The sequence below is a fragment of the Diaphorina citri genome, unplaced genomic scaffold (assembly GCF_000475195.1).
Source record: "Diaphorina citri unplaced genomic scaffold, Diaci psyllid genome assembly version 1.1 scaffold1773, whole genome shotgun sequence".
Lineage (NCBI taxonomy): Eukaryota > Metazoa > Arthropoda > Insecta > Hemiptera > Psyllidae > Diaphorina > Diaphorina citri.
In genome coordinates this window covers 33,892-50,315 of record NW_007379199.1, presented here as the reverse complement: position 1 = coordinate 50,315, position 16,424 = coordinate 33,892, and the positions used below count along the sequence as shown (strand labels likewise).

General features: G+C 38.5%; 1 long non-coding RNA gene across 1 annotated transcript; it reads left to right on the top strand.

Moving 5' to 3' along the window:
* Positions 1 to 14,633: 14,633 nt before the first annotated feature.
* LOC113470714 lies at positions 14,634 to 15,093 on the top strand. Its single transcript, XR_003393673.1, has 2 exons — positions 14,634 to 14,690; positions 14,941 to 15,093. It is a non-coding gene; the product is annotated as an uncharacterized LOC113470714 (long non-coding RNA).
* The last annotated feature ends 1,331 nt before the right edge of the window (positions 15,094 to 16,424 follow it).

Below are 16,424 nucleotides of genomic sequence, written 5' to 3'. Positions count from 1 at the left end.
ACACGATTTTTTCCCCTCGAACGACACAAAATGTCTTGGTAAGCAATGTAAATGAGAGTGTTCCCAATACACACGACACGATTTTTTTCCCCCGAACGACACAAAATGTCTTGGTAAGCAATGTAAATGAAAGTGTTCCCAATACACACGACACGATTTTTTCCCCCCGAACGACACAAAATGTCTTGGTAAGCAATGTAAATGAGAGTGTTCCCAATACACACGACACGATTTTTTCCCCCGAACGACACAAAATGTCTTGGTAAGCAATGTAAATGAGAGTGTTTCCAATACACACGACACGATCTTTTCCCCCGAACGACACAAAATGTCTTGGTAAGCAATGTAAATGAGAGTGTTCCCAATACACACGACACGATCTTTTCCCCCGAACGACACAAAATGTCTTGGTAAGCAATGTAAATGAGAGTGTTCCCAATACACACGACACGATTTTTTCCCCCGAACGACACAAAATGTCTTGGTAAGCAATGTAAATGAGAAAGTTCCCGACAGAATTTTTTCCCCCGAACGACACAAAATGTCTTGGTAAGCAATGTAAATGAGAGTGTTCCCAATACACACGACACGATTTTTTTTCCAACCGACAAGTGGGAACTGGCCTTACCTCTTTCAATATCTGTCTCAGGCCTTCTTCCGTGCGTCCCGATATGGCTATAAGACGAGGCAGCCCATCCCTATACATCTCGTACTTCTGATATTCATACTCCTTCTTCTTCTCGTGTTGTTTGAGCACCACGTGACCAAATGACGACCCGAGACCTATAGAGGTCACACCGACCAGTGGACTGGGCAGCGGAGTCGTCTCTGTGACTACCTGGAAATATGGAAGGTCATTATTGAGGTCACACGAGTTCTAAACTAGGTATTTCCTATTATAATTTCCTTTGCCTTCCTCACACAATATCCCTCACTATTCAGCGGGAGAGCTCGGCAGCAGTCATGGGAACCCTACTTGGTTTTTCCAATTTAGAATAAGTTTTTTTTTATGATATACAGGGTGGTTCGTGATTTGCGAACCACGCTTATATCTCAGAAACGGCTGGGAATTAAGGAATGAAATAAACGGCATAATGTAGATGAAATTTTGATGATTAAAATGGCATTTTTTAAATTTGCAATTTCTTTTGCAAAACGGCCCATTTTTTGCCAAATATAGGTCACTTTTATGGGAACCCCCATTTTTTATTTAATTTTTGGAATCAGCATAAAATTTTAATTGAAAAAATGTATTCACTCGAAAAAATTTGCTCTACAAAAATTCTGTACACTGTGAGAAAGAAAAACAATTTCTTAATTATTTCTTTAGTTTTTGTATTATTCACTTAACTATTTCAACAACAATCAACAACAACAAACAAATTTATAAAAGCTGTTCAAAATGAGATCCATTATTTTCATCAGTAAATGGTTTCTTCAAATTAAATTGATCCTAAGGGAGTGTACCAATCCCCTCGACCCTATTTATACTTGAGAAGAGGTGTGATAGAAACTGTAACAACGGACCAACCTCAGTAGTGTAGTGGTGAGCACGGTGGACTTTGAATCTGGGGGTCGGTGGTTCGAGATTTAGCGTAGTATATTAAGCGGGGAACTACATTTGTGACAGCATTTATGCTTAACACAATTAAAATTCCTTTAAGCTATATTCTTACCATCGCTGGAGAAGGACCGTGTAAACTCATCCGTGGACAATACTCCCAGGCCTTGCATTTGTTTAGAGACACACGGGGATATGGTAAGGTTGGCAACACATACATGTCTTCCTTCTCTCTTCGATTTCGGGACGATAAGACCATAGCAGTTACAGTTCCCTCTGTCAAACCTCTTAAAAAAAAAAGAAAAAATAAAGAGTATTTTGTTGACAAAAAGGGTATAAAAGAGAGATGTTGTGTCAATATGCCAGATTGGCTTTGTGCTTATGTCAGAATTTTTGAAAATGTTGAAAATCTGGACTACAGGTATTGGGAAACACATACAATACACCCATCTAGACTGCCCTCCTCCACAAGACCTTTGGCGATGTCCAAACATTGAATGCCACCCACCCATGTGTTGTCCAACTGGTAACTTGGGCCTGAAAAGTGTAGTTCTTATTGTAATGGTGGCTAAGTCCATACACAAAAAGCTCACTCTGAGAGTTAAGCTTATACGAATCTATGAATGGTGGCTTTGGCTGGGGGGCTTTTAACATGGAGGATACCAGCCTGAAATGGCCACCCACCCATGTGTTGTCCAACTGGTAACTTGGGCCTGAAAAGTGTAGTTCTTATTGTAATGGTGGCTAAGTCCATACACAAAAAACCCACTCTGAGGGTTAAGCTTATACGAAATCTATGAATGGTGGCTTTGGCTGGGGGGCTTTCAACATGGAGGATTTCCCAGCCTGAAATTTGTGACCAAATACATTTTTTAAGAGGTTTGATAGAGGGAACTGTAACTGCTAAGGTCTTATCGTCCCGAAAGAGAAGGGAGACCTGTCTGACTAGGGGACGTTAAACAGAGAGTCGACTAGTAGTGTCTAGCTGTGGGGCTATAAACAGGGCGGAGAACAGCTAACCCTAACCAAGCTAGCTGGTAGTTCTTCTAAGAGAGAACCTTTGCTTTTAAAGAATAAGCACAAGTCCTCACGATGGTTGACTGCAGTTCAGGACGAGCCAATTAAACATGGACAGCGACCATCACCATCATCCTATAGGAAGGTAAGTATCTCTTACCTTAACTCCAGAGCCATCAGCCTCCACATATCCCACAAGATTGCTGTCCACCTTCCCATAGACTGCCTCCATCAAGCTTTCCGGAGCCCACCAGAAGGGGCGACGATCGTTTCTTCTGTTTGAGAAACACTTGCTTGAGCACCGAGCATTCCATGGCGTCCAGAGCCTGAGGAATGGAAAAGCCATGGAAATGGTTGTGACCAAATACATTTTTTAAGAGGTTTGATAGAGGGAACTGTAACTGCTAAGGTCTCATCGTCCCGAAAGACCTGTCATCCTATAGGAAGGTAAGAAGTATCTCTTACCTTAACTCCAGAACCATCAGCCTCCACATATCCCACAAGATTGCTGTCCACCTTCCCATAGACTGCCTCCATCAAGCTTTGGAACTGTTCTGGAGAGCAGTTTTCAGCAAATATGCCTTTCCTTCCTCCGAATGTCTTAAGTCCCACTTCCACAATAGACCCGTAGCTACGCTTAGCGGGGGGGGGGGTAAGATAGTTGTGTTAATCCTTACTGGAATGAGTTGTGTGGCCAGATAGGGCCTCCTCCTAAAACATCCTCATATAACTTGACAGGGGGCGGCGGCCCTCTCGGCCCCTTAAATACGGCCCTGGCGACAGGCCCTGTCCTTGTTGCATTTTGGAATTTCCGAGGTCATTGCACAGGTCAAGGTCATGGCGCCTAAACAGTGGCTCTGACATTTGGACGGCACTAAGCAGAAAGGAACCAGCCAACAGAAACCAACTTTCAAAGAAACCAACTAAAAAATGGGTAGTTATTTGCTATTTGAGGTACAGAGAGAGTGTTCAGTGACCTTCTAACGAACCACTGAACAAGAAGAACTGTGGGAGTTTTAACGTTTGGTGCGCAGAAAGGAACCAGCCAACAGAAACCAACTTTCAAAGAAACCAACTAAAAAATGGGTAGTTATTTGCTATTTGAGGTACAGAGAGAGAGAGTGTTCAGTGACCTTCTAACGAACCACTGAACAAGAAGAACTGTGGGAGTTTTAACGTTTGGAGGATTTAAATTTACATATTTTTAGACGGTTCTTTCCTGCTTAATGCTGTCCATTTGAACGCCAATTGAACAACATTTGTCGTCATAACTGGCTGATTAGTCCAAAGCAGCTGACGTAAATGGAAGTTCTTCATTCTAATGACACTAATCACTGAGCCGAATCGATCAACGATCTCCGACTAAGTGTGGACACCCTGTTTTAAATTTTCACTACATTTTTCCATAGCCAGCTGTTGAAATTAGACCCAATGCTCAGCTTTTTTTTCCGTAAAGGGGTCATTGGACTCAATGGCCTGCCGCACATGTAGTGTGGCTAGTTGGGCGACTTTTTGTAGCGCTGAGTCGAGCGATGCCGCCTTGAGACAAGCCTCACACTCTATTGTCGCGCGACTCCAGTGTGAGAGGTCTCTATCATTTTCATAGGTTTAGATTTTCGGGCGGCATCACGCGACTCCGCGCTACTTAAAGTGGCGCGACTACTCTTCCGATGTGTTCAACAAAACACTTTCTGTATTTCACGCACTTGTTTGAAGCAACAATCAGATAACTAGAAAACACTAGTTGCCCAAAACTATTAATGTATCACCAAAATACATCAATCACATTAGGAGTTCTGTCAGCAAAGAAGAAAAGAAAGGGTAAAATGTAACGCTAGTAAACAAAAGTTACTAGGCACACTAAAAAGACGGATGAAATTAAATAAAGGGGAAGACAACAGAGAGAAGGACAGAGACAAAAGTAATACTAATAATATTTAAAAAATAGGTATGAATAAATAAATAATAAATAACGAATAAGTGAATATTTTCCCTGAAAGAGAAACACCTCTAAAGCTCGTCTACTGGCGCCCTCCAACGGCGCAAAATGGGAACTAAAAAACGCACACTTTTGTGTCGAGCTTTGGCCAACTCGGGAGAGAGAGAGAGAGAGAGAGAAATTTCGTCTTCCCGAGCTTTTAGAACCCCCCTCGAGCAACAAGAAGACTTGAAATTTCTTCTCGGGCAAAAATTTATAAACATTTGTTAAACTTTCTCGGGCCAAGTGCGCTCCCCTGTTGAACGCCTCGCTTCTCTCACCTTGTCGAAAAAAATATCGTTGGAAAAGTTTTTCTGTGTCGAAAAGAAATATTTGCGTTCCCACCCAATCGAGGAAACCATTTATCTTTCTGTGTGGTGTTTACAAACTAGATTAAAAACACTTGTTGTCACAGGCCAGAGTTAGGTCTTTGTTCGTCTGCTTAGAGCGCTTGCCATTTACTTTTCCTGTCAATCTCATTCATAAAGATTGCAAGAATGGAGCGGTGAGCTTTTTGGTGATTATTTCCAGTGATCTCTTAATTAAAAATAAATTACATTCTAGTTTCTAACATTCTAGCACTATTATTTATATCAAACGTATCTTACTAGGTACGTCAAGTGGAGGTGGATTACTTATCTACATAATGTGATACAAACCCTAAATAAATAAATGAAGCTTTTGTATTATAACAGTAGTACTTTTTCAATTAAAACTCTTTTAATTTAACGTTTTACTACTGTTTGCTTGTCTTGTAAGTTGAACTATTTAGTATTTCCAGTGATCTCTTAATTAAAAGTAAATTACATTCTAGTTTCTAACATTCTAGCACCATTATTTATATCAAACGTATCTTACTAGGTACGTCAAGTGGAGGTGGATTACTTATCTATCTACATAATGTGATACAAACCCTAAATAAATAAATGAAGCTTTTGTATTATAACAGTAGTACTTTTGCAATTAAAACTCTTTTAATTTAACGTTTTACTACTGTTTGCTTGTCTTGTAAGTTGAACTATTAAGTATTTAACATTTTGTGGATTCCTCTAAATCTCGACTCTTTCATACAAGACCTTTATTTGTGGATTAGCAGTATTGCATTTATTTAAGTTGCCTCTAAGTATTCAAATACTTAATTTACAAGACTTTACATCCTACAGTCTACAACTTATTCTGGATCTTTATTAACTTTCTCTGTATCTTGATAAACTCTGTCTATATCTTAATAAACACAGATACTCTATCTTGATAAGTAATGTCTAAATCTTGATAAACTCTCTCTATTATGTTGAATATCATACCAAAGAATGTCGAGTCCAAGAGCTTGTAGTTGGGGATTTTACCGGAACCAGGTGGTGCATCCAGAGCCCCTGAAATTAAACAAGGCAAATATCACCAAAGTAAAATAGGTACAGCCCCTGAAATTAAATAAATAAGTAAGTAAGTAGCCTAAAATAACCCAACTAAAGTAGGTAGTGTCATAGGAATGATACCTAGTAATTTGGTAACAGACATTATCACAACCAGTAGACAGACCACTCCACCTTTAAGTTTTTCTCTCCCCTATTTTTTGTTGTTTTTGGACCAAATAAAAACAAGAAATTTCAAAGGAAAAAAAAAAAAAAATCTTTCCTGTTTTTCCCTTCTCTGGCATTGCAGGGTTATTACGTAGGTACTAGTAGAAAGTGGGTGTTCTGGTAAATCATGCTTACCGACAGGCCATCTTCTGTTGTCAACTGTCACTCCACTTTTACCGCTGAACAACAATTCACGGAACTCGTGGAAACTATGGCACTCTGGAAACACACCTCCCACTCCGGAGATAACCACTTCGTACTTTTCTCCCGGCATGATGTACGATTGCAAAATATGAGGTGATGGTTTCTTAAATCTGGTTTAATGTTGTAATTACTTTCTGATATTCACTGATATCACAGATAAGCTGAAACAAAATGTTTTTGTTTAATTACATGGGCTCTGCCCGTTGATTTGTTAAAATCTCTAATTACTTAAATGAATGATTGTGATAACCAAACATTTATGGTCACCCAGATGGTCACCCATCTGGGCGATCAAGTCCTGCTGGCTTTTTTTAGCCCCACAAAGGCTGGGTGAGGTTGATGTGAGTACCTAGGTGGATAGCTTCTCACCTAATGGGGGATATAAAACCCCATGACTAAAAATCTTAGCTATTTCACATTGAGGATTTCATTGAAGGGGGGGGGGCTTACCAGTCTATGGTCTATTATACAGCTCTTTTCAAATAGTTCATTAAATTCACATGGTCGTTACAAAGGCCAGAACTCTGCCTGGGTCCAGGCTTTAAAATTCTGGTACTCATCTGACATCCTACGGTTGGCCTTTTGCTTTTGAAAATATTTGGTGTGCTCAAATGTTGGTTCATTATGATGAGAGAAGTAAAGCTAACACGAAAATTTAGCTTAGGTTGAGAAAAACTTGAGAAAAGAAAAGATGAAGAAACGAAAATATGGAGCGGTGAGCTTTTTGGTGATTATTTCCAGTGATCTCTTAATTAAAAGTAAATTACATTCTAGTTTCTAACATTCTAGCACCATATCAAACGTATCTTACTAGGTACGTCAAGTGGAGGTGGATTACTTATCTACATAATGTGATACAAACCCTAAATAAATAAATGAAGCTTTTGTATTATAACAGAAGTACTTTTTCAATTGAAACTCTTTTAGTTTAACGTTTTACTACTGTTTGCTTGTCTTGTAAGTTGAACTATTTAGTATTTAACATTTTGTGGATTCCTCTAAATCTTGACTCTTTCATACAAGACCTCATTTGTGGATTAGCAGTATTCCATTTATTCAAGTTGCCTCTAAGTATTCAAATACTTAATTTTTAAGACTTTACATCCTATAGTCTACAACTTATTCTAGATCTTTATTAACTTCCTCTTTATCTTGATAAACTCTGTCTACATCTTAATAAACACAGATATCTCTATCTTGATAAGTAATGACTAAATCTTGATAAACTCTCTCTATTATGTTGATCTCATGGTTTCTGTCTAGAATGTCTACATTTACCTAAACTATTTAAATTTTAATTCTCTTGAAAAATACATACCTAACTCATTCCTAAACGTTTGTGAAATTGTAAACTTTTTCTGAATACGTAAAATATCTAAAAGAAAATAATAAATTTTGATTTTTGAGTGTGTCCTCAAATTTAATGTCAACAACCAGTTTCTTGTCATAGAGGAGGAGAAAATGTTGCTTCTATACCAGTGAAATCTCAGGTAAGAAGTGGGATTAGTGAGAATTTGATAAATCTTTATGTATAAATCTAATAAAATGTTAGATTTGTTTGTACATTGCTTCGGCCAGCCACTTTACTATATCAGGTAGACCTGATCAGGTTATTATAGTTATTCTTACCAATCTTACCCCTTATGCATTAAGGATCACAAAAATCACATTAGAAAAATTTCTGTCTGTATGTAGGTATGTCTGTTTGTTACCCTGATAGACCTGTTTTTGTCCTCTTTTCACGTTTATGTTGTTGTTTGGTTTGTTTTCCATTTTATTTTTCCAGACAAAATTGACAGATGGTTTCAAAATTTTATGAAATCAAATTTTATAAATAAAGCATAAAGCGACTTTAGTTTCATAATATGTATTGAGAGAGAGAGAGAGAGAGAGAGAGAGAGAGAGAGAGAGAGAGAGAGAGAGAGAGTTTTTTTTTATTTGAGATAAAAAGAGAGAGAGAGAGAGAGAGAGATAGAGAGAGAGAGAGAGAGAGAGAGAGAGAGAGAGAGAGAGAGAGAGATGGTTTGGACAGAGACAGATAAAAAAAAGTAAAAAGAATGAAAATACCTAACGTGATCAAGTGAAAGGACAAGAAAGGATTCTCTCTCTCACTCTCTCTCTCTCTATCTATCTAGTCCAGTTCTTTTTCTCTCTCTTTCTAGTCCAGTTCTCTCTCTCTCTCTCAAACTACCTATCTCGTCCATTTCTCTTTCTCTCGTACTCATTTATCTCTCTCTCTCTCTCTCTCTCTCTCTCTCTCTCTCTCTCTCTCTCTCTCTCTCTCTCTCTCTCTCTCTCTCTATCTAGTCCAGTTCTCTTTCTCTCTCTCTCTCAAACTACCTATCTCGTCCATTTCTCTTTCTCTCGTACTCATTTATCTCTCTCTTTCTCTCTCTCTCTTAGTCTGTCATATTTGTTTCTCTGTTTTATTGTCCAGACGGCGACAGCATAGGTATTATCTATTACCTATATCATTTTATTCGACCGCTATATGAGATGTGTGGGTAATTCTGTATAAATAGAACAGGGACAGTGTATTGCTCTCTCTCTCCCTCTCTCCATCTATCTATCCCTTTCTCTCTCAAAAAGCTCCTCAGGTGGGCCCAGCATTTATTCTGAGATACATTGGTAATCCTAGCACATTGCATAATAGGAGTGGGGGAGAGAGAGAAAACAGACTAAACAATAAAATTGAATGGATAAAAAATTATCAACACTGAAAAGCGACTAAGCTAGGTAGGTATCTATTTAGGTAGGCGCGTCTGCCTTGTAACCCCTAGTTCGGGTGAGTGAGATTCCCGCCCGGGCCGAACTTTATCCTAAACAGTTGAGGTTCGTTCTCGGAACGGCTGGCTTTCTCCTAACATGTCTTCCTTCTCTCTCTGATGCTTTCACGATATCGGCGTTTTTCGTCAGCCTCTCAATGAGCCCTGGGGTGATTGCTTATAGGGCTGATACTCGTATTTTTGTTTTGGCTACCCGGTTTCCTCTATCCAACCTATAAAAAAAGTTTGAACTTGGCGTTGTGTTTTTCACATGTCTAGCCGTTTTTAGATCAGGTTATTGCTTTTTCGTCGTTTCCTAGCATTAGTTCGCTGCCCAAGTGTTCTATATGAAAACTCATCCAGGAATCTGTATGTAGAACATACTCCACACTCGTATGAGTGGAGAATTTAGATTGAGAAAAAATCGAAGAAAAGTAAAAAAGAGACAAGAAAAGAGATTGAACAATAGAGAAATAGACCGTAGAGAACAGTGAAGATAAAACCGAAGAGAAGAAAGAAAGGATGGAAGAGTAAAAGGTAGGAGAGAGAAAGAAAAAGAAGAAAGAAGAGAGGGACAGATACAGAATAAGAGAACAAATAAGAGAGAGAAAAGAAGTGGGGGAGAGAGAGAAAACAGACTAAACAATAAAATTGAATGGATAAAAAATTATCAACACTGAAAAGCGACTAAGCTAGGTATCTATTTAGGTAGGTAGGTAGATTTTTAGATAAAAAAGGTACCTAGATAGATTTTTCCTACAATAATGAACACAAAATAAAGTCAGAATTTAATAGATAAAAATAAATCCAGAATTAATAGATAAAAATAGGGAAAGGGAGAAGGTGAAAATTGATAGAGCAGTCCACCGTACAAAACATCTAGGGTCCAAGGTACAACATCCTTAGGGTTCAAGGTACAACATCCTTAGGGTTCAAGGTACAACATCCTTAGGGTTCAAGGTACAACATCCTTAGGGTTCAAGGTACAACATCCTTAGGGTTCAAGGTACAACATCCTTAGGGTTCAAGGTACAACATCCTTAGGGTTCAAGGTACAACATCCTTAGGGTTCAAGGTACAACATCCTTAGGGTTCAAGGTACAACATCCTTAGGGTTCAAGGTACAACATCCTTAGGGTTCAAGGTACAACGCCCTGGGGGCCAAGGTACGACGGATAAAAAAGGTGTAAAAAAAAATGTTGGCCAATTTAGTAGAAATTTTGGGAGGTATTAGTTTTCAATGAGTAGATGAAAAAAGCTATAAGGCGTGTAGTCCTATCTCCAACCCTTCAACCCCAAATTTGCCTTCAAAATTTGAAGATTTTTTCCATTTAGAATACATTGCGACCAAGGTACAAAGGGTATGGGTCCAAGGTACATAGGGTAGTTGTACCTTGAACCCCAAAAAGGTGGTGTCGGAAAATTGGGTATATCTCTTAATTAAAAATTAGTAAAACAATCATTGCTAATTGTATAGATAGCCAAGAAAATTTCCTTTCTAAATCAATTAAAATTATGCCAATAACATTAATAGAAAAAATTAAAAAAATCAAAAAGTGATTTTGGGGGCCAAGGTACAACCAGGCACCCTATTATTATTTAGAATTTTTGCTAGAGGGAACTGTAACAGCAGAGGTCTTCCCGAAATCGAAGAGAGAAGGAGGACAGGAAAAAGGGAATTAATTTCCTATTTTTATTCAAAAAATAAAAACGTTGTACAGCTTTTCCAACAGACAGGAAAAACTTGAATTTGACACGTGCCATAGGAACTCACCTGGGGATAAAAACTCCTTAGCCTTGGAACCAAAAATAGAAAAACATTTTGGAATTTCAAGATTGCACCTTAATCCTTCAAGAAACAACCCTACCTTATCCTAAAAATAAAAATAAATTCTTCCTCTTATAAATTATAGGTAGATATATACGTAAGTATAGATACCTACCTTCCTACAGTACTTACCTAAAAAGTATCAAGAAAGTGATGTGTTTTGGTCTGATTTCTTATCTGGACCCTTCCGACCAAGGTGAGGATCAGAAGTAGCGAATGCCAACCTAGTTAGCTTGGAAGGTAGCACGCCTGCCTTGTAAGCGCTAGTTCGAGGGTTCGATTCCCGCCCGAGGTGAACTTTATCCTAAACAGATAAGGTTCGTTCTCGGAACGGCTAACTTTCTCCCATCCTGTACTCCTCGTTCCATTTCGGGAGGACAAAACCTTTGTTGAAGGTCCCTCTTTAAACCTCTTAAAAAAAAGACTCAATATTGTCGACGTATCTACAAACCTACATACGTATTTACTCAAAAAGCTGAGTGCACCCCAAAACCACGAGGCTGAGAGGCTGAGTGCACCCCGAAATGTTCAAATAAGCTAACTAGGCTGGCTATTTTGAGTTCTTAAATGATACCTAATAACCTGACCAATCCAAGTGACTAGCAAATGTCGGCCTCACAAAAACGACACCGCGGGGCAGATTTTATCCTGATGGGAAAAGGTTCCATCTCGGAAGAGATATCTCCTATCCACCTATCCTGTCTTCGGGACAATGGTCTATTGGCGCAGATGGTCACCTGTGGTACCGACCACAACGTTCCTTAACTTCAGTGACCCCTTGTGAACTGGGTGCATTCAACGGCATCGCCTTTGGCTAATGAGGGGCTTTGAATAAACATTAGGTTAAGGAAAACAAGTTACCTGTTTATACCTCGAGATTCAAGGTTTATTACGCTTTATATGAAACCAAGAGAGAGAGCGAGAGAAAGAGAAAGAGAGAGAGAGAAAAAGAGAGAGAAAGAGAGAGAGAGGGAGGGAGAGAGAGAGAGAAACCCTTTGAAAAACTCCCTGACTCTCCGTTATGTGGGGCCTTTACAACCTACACCTTGTTACTGTATGAAGTAAAAAAAGTTGGCAAATATGTTATATACAGGGTGTTGCTAAGGTTCGTTCTCGGAACGGCGGCTGGCTTTCTCCTGTCCTGTCTTTCCTCTCTCTGCTTCGTCTTCTTCTTCGCCTTTTCCCATTTTCAGATGGGGTCGGCGTTTGTCGTTGGCCTCTTAATCAGCGTTAGGGTGATCGCTTTGAGATCAGTCTGGCTGAGGGACTATAAACAGAGAGTAGATAAGCGTTCCTTAGCCTTGGAACCAAAAATAGAAAAACATTTTGGAATTTCAAGATTGCACCTTAATCCTTCAAGAAACAACCCTACCTTATCCTGAAAATAAAAATAAATTCTTCCTCTCATAAATTTTATTATAGGTAGATATATACGTAAGTATAGATACCTACCTTCCTATACTTACCTAAAAAGGATCAAGAAAGTGATGTGTTTCGGTCTGATTTCTTATCTGGACCCTTCCGACCAAGGTGAGGATCAGAAGTAGCGAATGACAACCTAGTTAGCTTGGAAGGTAGCACGCCTGCCTTATAAGCGCTAGTTCGAGGGTTCGATTCCCGCCCGAGGTGAACTTTATCCTAAACAGATAAAATTCGTTCTCGGAACGGCTAACTTTCTCCCATTCTGTACTCCTCCTTCCATTTCGGGAGGACAAAACCTTTGTTGAAGTTCCCTCTTTAAACCTCTTAAAAAAAAGACTCAATATTGTCGACGTACCTACAAACCTACATACGTATTTACTCAAAAAGCTGAGTGCACCCCAAAACCACAAGGCTGAGAGTCTGAGAGGCTGAGTGCACCCGGAAATGTTCAAATACAGACTCATGATGCAGCTTAGCTTGAAAACGCGACCATTAAATTTCTAATCTTGAAGGAAGCGCAAAAACTTATCACCTTTAAGTTTTGATGGTTTTCGAAACAGGCCATAAAATTTGAGCGCTTTAGTTCTTTTTTTATCCGAAGAAGCATATTACTCGTATCATGTTTTTTTATGTTTCTTCCGCTTTCACAAAAGATGGCGAAGAAGAAAAAAAGGAGGAGGAGGAAGACGACGACAAAGGAAAAGGTGAAGATGATATGGGAAATGATGAATAAGATAAAGATCTAGGAGAAGGAAGAGAAGAAGAAGAAGAAGATAAAAAATTTGACCCGATTACATTACTTTCCTTCCTATAGGATAAGGAAAGTAAAAACGGGAATGAGGAAAAGGAATAGGCGAAGGAAAATCAGAAGACTAAGTAAGAGAAGAGAATCCGCTTTCACAAAAGATGGCGAAGAAGAAAAAAAGGAGGAGGAGGAAGACGACGACAAAGGAAAAGGTGAAGATGATATGGGAAATGGCGAATAAGATAAAGATGTAGGAGAAGGAAGAGAAGGAGAAGAAGATCTGGACCCTTCCGACCAAGGTGAGGAGAAGAAGAAGAAGAAGAAGAAGAAGAAGAAGAAGAAGAAGAAAAAAACGGGAATGAGGAAAAGGAATAGACGAAGGAAAATCAGAAGACTAAGTAAGAGAAGAGAAAAGAACAAAAAGACAAAAGAGGGGTAGAAGGAGGAAGAAGAATTGAATTTGAAAACATTATTAAAGAAGACTGAGAATATTGAAGGAGACCAAGACGAAGAAGAAGCAGAAAAAGAGAAAGAAGAAGAAGCAGAAAAAGAGGAAGAAGAAGAAAAAAGAAGAAGAAGGGCAAAAGAAGTATTAAAGTGCTGTTTGGGGACTTTTGCTGAAGTTCGAGCACCCTCACTCTTTGCTCTGGCTTTTCGTTTTCGAGTGCATGACTGCATGTCCTTTTCAGCTTTTTTCTCTCCTCCCCCAAAGTTGTTCGGTTGTATTGTCAAACGCCAAGTCAGCAACTACCAAGAGTCCAAGACATAAATCTAGGTGACTAGCCTTTTTTTAAGCAATAAGTCCCCTCTGGGAGCACTCAGTAAAACTTCAGATAGGTGACCAGCCTAGTTGGGTGGGAGGGTAGCACGTCTGCCTTGTAACCCCTAGTTCGGGTGAGTGAGATTCCCACCCGGGCCGAACTTTATCCTAAACAGTTGAGGTTCGTTCTCGGAACAGCTGGCTTTCTCCTAACATGTCTTCCTTCTCTCTCTCTGCTTTCACGATATCGGCGTTTTTCGTCAGCCTCTCAATGAGCCCTGGGGTGATTGCTTAGGGCTGATACTCGTGTTTTGTTTTGGCTACCCGGTTTCCTCTATCCAACCTATTAAAAAAAAGTTTGGACTTGGCGTTGTGTTTTTCACATGTTTAGCCGTTTTTAGATCAGGTTATTGCTTTTTTTTTCGTTTCCTAGCAATAGTTCGCTGCCCAAGTGTTCTATATGAAACTCATCCAGGAATCTGTATGTAGAACATACTCCATACTCGCATGAGTGGAGAATTTAGATTGAGAAAAAAACGAAAAAAAGTAAAAAAGAGACAAGAAAAGAGATTGAACAATAGAGAAATGGACCGTAGAGAACAGTAAAGATAAAACCGAAGAGAAGAAAGAAAGGATGGAAGAGTAAAAGGTAGGAGAGAGAAAGAAAAAGAAGAAAGAGGAGAGAGAGAGATACAGAATAAGAGAACGAAAAAATATAACATTGTTGTTAATATTTTAGGAGGGAATTTTCAAATTTTGTAAATCATAACAATATTTTTTTCTCAATTTTCATCAGAGAAGACTGTTGTTTGCTGAATGGGACATTTTGGGTAAGTTTTATTTGAATTAATTTTTAAAAATTATTGTATCCCTTGTTATTTTAATTAAATAAAGAACCTTTTGAAGCTTTTGGGTGGTAGGTTGACCTTTGTTTGGAAAGTTGGACTTGTGTACCATGCCATTAAACATTGTCCTAAATTTAGGACTCTGGGACTTTATCCAGACAAAAAAAATTGAAAATGTCAATGTTCACTGTACTTGTCACTTGGATAAAATCTTTCTTATTTTCTTTTGTTCCAGAGTTTAATCATGGCTGAAAGACAGCATCTTAGTGCAGATAAAATTGAAATATGATAGAAAATGGCAATTTGAGTGACTTCAATGATAGTGATGATGAATTTATTGAACCAGTTTCAATACTTAGTGACCAAGCCTCAAATTCAAGATCACTACTTGAACCTGATAGTCCTCATGCAGCAGAATTATCTGCACTAAGTGCAATGTTGTTTTATGTCTGAATAAAAACAACAACTGTTTCAAATTCTTCCATGAATAATGGATCTGTTGTGAGAATATGAAACATTTTTTTCTATATAGAATTTTCACTGTGATTAATTTGTTGTGATAACAAGTGTTCATTTTTATTTTATTTTTCTTCAATAAAGAACTGATTTTCTTTTAATTAAATGTGATATTGTTTTTCCTAAAGTCAGGTCTATATTTATGTAGATAGAATCTAATGTTCTCAATGAAAAGAAGTAAGAGTGAACAATAAAAACAAGCATAAAGCGAAATATAGGTAGTAATTGGTGACTACAAATTTTCTGTTCAAAATAGAATTTTTTGTATGCTTAAAGGCCCAGTGTCCTAAATTTGGAACAATCTTTGAGCTAATGAAATAGACATATCTAATGAAAATAGAAGAAAATGAGTTTTGAGTCAATGGTTCAAAACACCTCTTTTTTCAAGTTTTATTAAAAAAAATAAGTTTCAAAAATAAAAAAATCTTGGGTTTTTAGGCCTACAAAGAGAGTGTCCTAAATTTAGGACACTGGGCCTTGTTGACTACAAACATCCAAAATAGCGCGGGCCTTTAGGACTACAAAAACAATGTCCTAAATTTAGGACGTTGGGCCTTTAGAGGTTAAATAGCCATTCCGGAAACTTGAGGCAGTTTTTCCTACATCCCATTTAGAGGTTTTCGCTATTTATTTTAATATACGGCTTTTTCTATTATACATACCTATATCCTATTTTAAAAGCTATGGCTTTTTTCTATTAGGTACCTATTTAATAACCTATGTATACCGCCTTTTTCGCGATAAAAATTTACAATAAGGGTGATTTTGTTCGCAGAGGATAACTTTTGTAGACAGTATATAGCTAGGGATGTATGTAGATAGGTAAGTCAACGGGGCCGGCGTTAGTCTTCATGCTCGTTAAATCCAGTACCAGACTGATGACTGACCTTTTTTGAGGCTGACATCGGGATATTTCATTATTAATTTCTTATTTTGAGTTTTTTTTTTTTTTTTTTTTTTTTTTTATGGGTTTTAAGAGGTTTGACAGAGGGGAAACTGTAAACTGAGCTCATGGTCTTATCGTCCCGAAATCGAGAGACAAGGAAGAACAGGATAGGGAGAAAAGCCAGCGGTTCCGGACGAAACATTATCCCATCCGGATAAAAATCCGCCCCGGGCGGTGAGATGCGAACCCGCCGCCTAGCGGCTTACAAGGCAGACGTGCTACCCAACTAAGCAACTAGGGCCTGGCTATTTTGAGTT